The 6,774-nt window shown below is 41.3% G+C and overlaps 1 protein-coding gene across 1 annotated transcript in view; it reads left to right on the plus strand.

Moving 5' to 3' along the window:
- The window catches only part of PPM1F (protein phosphatase, Mg2+/Mn2+ dependent 1F), a 55,113-nt gene that overhangs the window by 24,617 nt on the left and 23,722 nt on the right, over positions 1 to 6,774 (plus strand). The gene's annotated exons all lie outside the window — the stretch shown is intronic.

Consider the following 6,774-nt stretch of genomic DNA (forward strand, 5'->3'; position numbering starts at 1 on the left):
AAAGTATTGAACAAAGGCAGCTTTTGTTTACCTGGAGATTTGATTTGTAAATACTGGCAGTTCCCTTTTGAGCAAAAGATCTGCTCAGGTGCCTAAATTAAGCCATCTCTATGCTAGAAGCACCTTGAAAGCAGAGCTCTACTAACAAGTGCCAGAGCTGCTTTGCTAGTTTGAGCTTTTGTTTTTTCCTGTGTCAGTTGTTTTAGGCCTGCCCAACCTTCCTCTACCCAGATGATATAAATTATACTGGAAAAATGCAGGCTTGCTGGTTGAATTACATATATGTGGGGGGCCTTGCTGGCACAGCTCTGTCAGTTGGGGTGCATCTCTCACAATCCTGATCTATATAGCTTTATCAACAAAAATGTAATAGTGCAGCCTTCTCCTGATATCATTACCACACTTCTCACAGTAGTATGATAATGACTGGTACCTAATACCAGGGCTCCCAAGGGAGGTGGTGCTCTCCCCTGCCTTGGGGGTCTTTAAGAGAAGGCTGAGTAGGTAACATAACAGATACCTACTCAGCCAACACCTACATAAGCATGTGCTGTTGTGGGGGGGGGAGGGGTGAACTTTGACAAGTGTCTAGCCTACCATTCTTTGACATGAACATTAAACTTCACAGGTCCAGTCAGTAACTACTTAGGACAGTCTGGCTACATACCAAATGATCTCCTGACATTATCTGGGGGAGATGAATAAACAAAAAGTTTGGTAGAGCTTGGCAAAGCCTTGTAACACCCTCTACCAGGTTGCACAGGGCGTTCCTCCCTGTTTAAAGTGCTGGAGAGCAGCTGTTCAGCGTCTGCTACCTGTTGTGCTTTTATGCTTTTTTAAGCTGTTATGCTTTTTTCATCTGTGGGCACAGAGCACAACAGAAAGTCTGTCATGTGGTTTGAGAGCCCTTCTGGAAGGGTAGTCATATGTGAGACAGGGACTCTGGACAGCTTGCAGTAGCCTAACATCTGATACTCCAGATCTTTTTCTGGTGATTTCCTACTTTCATCTGTATGAGGTGTATGATGTGACGGTGAAACCTTCCGTGTAGAGGCTTTTGCCTATTCAACAGACGGGGATTATTTTATCTAGGCTGTTTTAATTATTATTTTTATTTCAATAAGAAACTTTGTGGGGATTTCATACAGATTTTCTTTTCTTTTTAGAGGAGTATGGAATGGAATGTGGGGAGTGACAGGTTTATGGTAGCCTCTGATGCATAAGAATAAATTGTGTATTGCCTATGATGCAATGGCAGCCACTTTTTTGCAAGTAGGGGGAAAGTCAGTAACTAAACTTGGACTGAAAGCGTGGTATCAAAAGGTGAAGAGGAGCAAGCTAAACTGACCTCTTGCCTTGGGCTGGATCTAGGATGTGTAAGACTCCATCAGTTTATAAATTCAGTGTAGTGATGAGACTGACTGGAGCTTTGGGGCTTAATGTACATCAGCTACTGTGTAACTTTGTTTCTGTTCTATCCTGCTAGAAGTGCAAAGTAAACCAGGTAGTTTACTCTTGAATGAAACAGCTTCTGAATGATTGTGGTTTAGTTTTCACTCTTCTCTGGGATAGAGTGGACATTCAAAACAGTTACTGGGGCAGCTGATACCTAGAAAGTTCTTCCATCCTGCCCCCTTCCTTGTCCATCCATATTTTGATGAAAAAACAGTTAGGCTGAATCTATATATTTTCCTGGGTGGACAGTACATCTACCCATGAGCCCAGATAAAAACAAGGCATTTGTCTGTTCTCAGCCCAGAGAAGGATGCAATTCTGTTACTATAGGTGTACAGCATGTAAAGTGCTATTCAATTTTGCAAGAAGAGAGATGCTGTATAATACACATGTATGCAATAATTATCTCAGACAGGTTTTTTGGCGGGGGGAGTGTTTGTTTTGTTTACCAGGAATTAATGAGGTGAGGCCAGCTCTACACCCCACCCACCTGTGGTTGACTTGGCTTCTTGATAAACTGCATTGCCTCATTTCCACTGGAAAAAACATAGTGGAATAGTAATGCATGTTATGCCGTAACTAAACACACCCTTTTTTGTCTGAAGACATAGCCTACAGCAAAGAAATTCCAGGACTGTTTACTCGTAGTCTGTGTGGGCTGAGCTTAGGCAAATGCAGTCTTTCATGCCTCATGAAAACGAGGCTGACAAATGTTGTTTTCAAGATTTCTGTGCTAGAAGGTAGTCTTTGTTTTGTCTTTTTTTTCCTATTGGTTTCCCACATGGAATGTGTCTACTTTTGTTTTCTCCACTGCAGTGAAGGCTAATTTACACTTCCTACAACCTGTCAGCAGGATAGCCTTCATTTCTAGGAAAAGTCTGTACTGAAAGGCAGAAATCTCACATCCAAGGAGTGGGTTGTTTGTTTGTTTATGTTTAGAGAAAAGAATGTCTCCCTTTTAAAGAGGCTGTGTGTGTAATTGCAGCAGGACACCAATACCTTTTTGTCAGGTCATCCTGAGTACCACGTCTGCCCCCAACTCTTTCTCCTAAACCTGCTAAAATAGATGCAGTCTCGCTTCCCTCCCCCCCACTTCCAGAAAAGACTCTCTCCCTTCTGTAGTACATAACTCTCTCTGCTTTAGAGAAGATAGGGCTGGTGCCTGTAAACACTCAACTTGATCAGCAAATAGTGTTGCCATGGAGGCTAATTAATATAAAATAGAATAAAGAGCAGGAATATTGGATGGGGATAGATAATAATTTACCAGTATGCTCCTTGAAAGTGAAGCTGACATAACTGTATCTGATAACCCATATTTTGGAGGTTTTATTGTTTGCCTATCTGGTATTTTTATTAGTTTTGCCAGTAAAATTGCAGCCTGTCAGTAGCAGCTGTACAATTGTTTTTGCTGGCTGCAAAATGGCAAAAAAGACTGTTGCGTATTGGGGCTTTATTTAGATTTGTTGAGCCGTATTGGAAAAAGGGTAGGAAGAAGAGCTAATATTAAGGGATCTTCAGTACATTTCCTTTTTGGAGAAAAAGTGGTTATTAAAAGGATGTGACATTTTAATTTGTAATTTGCTTCCATTGCTTGAATGGGTCAGCTCTGTAGCAGAATCAGCCTGGAATTTTACAGGTTTCCTGTGACTAAATGTCTCAGACTTGTAAATGACAGCATTTCCTTTGTGTTAAGGTTTATGTAGGAACCCATTTCACACTGAGCCAGAACTCCTTTTAAGGTAGAACTGCAACAAATGTCAATTTTAATTGTTGAATGCTGCTATAATATCAGCTAAAAACCTGAGTTACATTTGAAATTCCATTTCGACATACTATAGTGATCCTAAATCTATTTTTTCATAGTCCTTTTAAATCTGCTAGGTTTTTTATTAATTCAGCTTGTTTCTCAGCTCCTCTTCTTGCTGTTTTTCTTACTGGTATACCATATCTAGGCTAATAAACTAGCCTAGGCTATTAAACTATTTAAAAGCCACTGTAGCTGAGGCATGTTGTCTTTAATATAAATTCAGTGGGCAAATTTTAAGCATGGGGGTGGGGGTGAGTGTTTACATGCATTCTCTCATTTTCAGTAGACTTTTTCTGAACTTGTTTAGACCAAGGCCTTAACACCTGACTTTTCTCCTGCTTTTCTGCAGCAGCTTTAGAATGAGGGAAGTAGACAATTTTAATCTTAATGCATACCTGCTGCTGTTACATTTCCATATAGGTTGTATTTTCTTGTTTGAAAGACTGTAATAAAATTTTAGTTGTTCATGTTTTCAGCATTAAACCAGCATGTTCTTAGTAAGCAGATGTGATTTTTCTTGGATTGGGTAGGAAAATGAAAAGATTCTTTTAAACTTACCCATACAGTATAAGAACTAGCAAAGTAGCTTCTGATTTTTCAAGTGCTTTGAAGCTGCTGCTGCTGCTGTCATTGAAAGGACTGCAAACACATTTCCATCTGTTTGAAGTACTGAAATTGCTCACAAAATAAAGCAAGCTACAGTTGCTGTGAACACGTGAGTTAAATTAGCTTCTATGCTGTAGTCTACCAATGAACACAGAAGTTTCTTTTGTGGCAGAAGGCACTCATATCTGGATGACATGATTTGATAGGATCTGCCTTTTTCATTAAGTGCATAGTAAGATACGTTTGGAGTCGGTGCCAATAGGAACTATGCATATTGTTCTGTGATATAAACTGAAAATGACCTGTTTTCATCCTTTCCAGAAATAGGATACCTTCAGCATTTATTATCTTGAAGTCAGCTAATTTTATGTGAGGCTTCAAAAAAAAATTTGGGCAGGACAGCTTCTGCTCCAAATCTGTTCTTGACCTGCTGCTGATCGCTTATTGTTTTGCTTGCTCCGGATGCATTGCTTAATGTCCTTTGGGTATCCAGGGATCTATGTTGTAGCCATGTTGGTCTGAGAAAAAGAGATACACAAAGCTCTTGGGTCAGAGGCAATATTTAGTTGGTCTAGTAAAAGAGATTGCTTCTGACCCAAGAGCTTTGTGTATCTCTTTTTCTCAGACCAACATGGCTATAACATAGATCCATGAATCCTGAAAGATATTTTATTTAGCCATTTGGAAAAGTAAACTTCTTTGCTAACCAAGAAAGAAGGATTTTTAACCTCCCTGTCTGACTCTGACATCAGACACCTCCAGGCAAGAAGATGGCCTAATCTGCACACCACAGAGCAACACTCTCACAAAAGGACTCTGAGATACACAGGGGAATAAAATTCCATTTTCTATCTCCCCCGTGCAAAATGGAGTTTCTTTTCTACCTAGGAGGACTTTTACAATCTTTGAATTCTCCTCAGCCTGAAGAAGGGTGTATGTGCCCTAAAGCTTGCAAAGAAAGGATTTTTTTTTTTTTTTTTGCTACTATTTAGTTGGTCTAATAAAAGATATCACCTCTGACCCAAGAGCTTTGTGTGTCTCTATGGGTATCCAAGCTATCAGAAGCCATGTTTGAAGCCCTGTTAATGAAATTCCTTACTTAAATCTCATGCTGTCCTTCTGGCCAAGAGTAGCAAAATTTTGTTCTCTTGAATATAGAACAAGTATTTTTCAAGTCATGAATATAATTTGGACTACAGGTTGGACGTAACTTGTCTTGAGTCTGAAAACATTCTTTTAAACCTTATTGCAAGTCTTACACATGCATCCTATAGTCTGCAGTATGCATATGCTGCTGATTCTTGAGGTGGGATGATTTTTAGGTCGTACTTCTGGAGGTCTAATCAAGTCTCGGTTTAAATGCAAGACTGAGGCTGTGTCCACACGAGCATGGACATTTGTTTCCCCAGGGACAAGTAGCAGCAGGACACCTTGTGCTGTCGCTAGTTGTCCCTGGGGAATGCCTGTACCAAGTGCTCTCTTAGGCATGCAGGTTATCCCGGGTGGGGTAGGGGAGTCTGGAGCCAGCACTGGAGTCCTGGGGGGCCTTCTGGAGCTGCAGCAGCAGTGATCCTGCTGCTCAGAGCCTGGCTGCCAGCTGAAGCATGGCTTCAGCTGGCCAGGTTCTGGTTTTGAGCAGTGCACGCTGTCCCTGCGTGCACCACTCTGCTTTTTTTGGTGCGGATATTTTTAACCCCAGAATATCCAGGGGTCAACCTTGTGCTGGTCCCTTGCAGCGCAGAGGACAGCTGGGTGTGCGGTATGTGGCACTGTAGACGTGTCTGCAGCACCGCATACCACACAGCTGCTCTTGTCTGGATGCGGCTTGAGTCTTCAAAGCCAGGTTCCCAGTGGGTGCTCTGTGTATGTCTACTTTGCACTGGCTTTGTGATGCCTGAGGTCAGGAGAAACTAGGAGCTAAAATGGTAGAGGTGAATGTGCGAGGCATGCTCTGCCACTGACTGACTTATATCATGCTCAAGTTGGTAGTAATTGTGTACCAAATGTTTTTTGCACTGCAGTTCAGTTTTTCTTTGGAGGGGTAGAGGGGAAAGGGAATGGAGACATAAGGACTCTAACAGAGAAATCTTGATTACTTATAAGCAAAAAATCAGGAGAGAGGAAAAACAACAACAAAATACAGTATAATCTCTAAAATCCGTAATTCTCAAAAATCTAGCACTGCTCCGGAATCGTCTGCCACTCTCCCCCACCCTGGACACACAGGGGGAAGCTTGCATGTGGTGACTCTTGCCACCATCCACCACCCCATGTCGCTGTTCCACATGCAGCCGCTGCTCCGGGACCAGTCACTACTAGGGTTTCAAAAATCCGGCATTTTCAAATATCCAGCAGGTGCTCAGTCTGGAGCGTGCTGGATTTATGAGATTATACTGTATTGCAAATGTGTTGTGGAGAGCAAGGGGGAGGAGGTTGTGAATAGTTCTATGCTAATTGATAAATAATTGGTAAATTGATTTACCTTTAGAGCAGCTGAAAAATTAAATGGACACTCACAAGTAGAACTAAGTGCTTGAGTTCAGAGTCTTGTTGGTATTAACAGGTAACAGTCTCATCACAGAATGTAAGAGCATGAGGTGATATCTGGGAACTGAAAGAGTAAGAATGAGGGAACAGTTCAAATCGCACTTCATGTACCTCCTAACCTTGCATTTTCAAGAAAGCAGGTGTTAGATTTGAAAACTTTGTAAAAGCTTCTACATATCACAGATACTCAGAGGCTGGTTTTGAGTTAAATTCCTGATGTAAGAGTCAGAATTTTTGGTGCCTCATAGAGCTTCCCTAGCTTTGTAAACTGCAATGTTGCTGACATCAAATTAAGGCCACAGCTCAGTTTAAACTAATACCATGTATTTTGCTCTTTCTTCCTTTCTTTTGCCAGC

The sequence above is a fragment of the Alligator sinensis genome, unplaced genomic scaffold, assembly GCF_000455745.1.
Source record: "Alligator sinensis unplaced genomic scaffold, ASM45574v1 scaffold570_1, whole genome shotgun sequence".
In the NCBI taxonomy this organism is placed as follows: domain Eukaryota; kingdom Metazoa; phylum Chordata; order Crocodylia; family Alligatoridae; genus Alligator; species Alligator sinensis.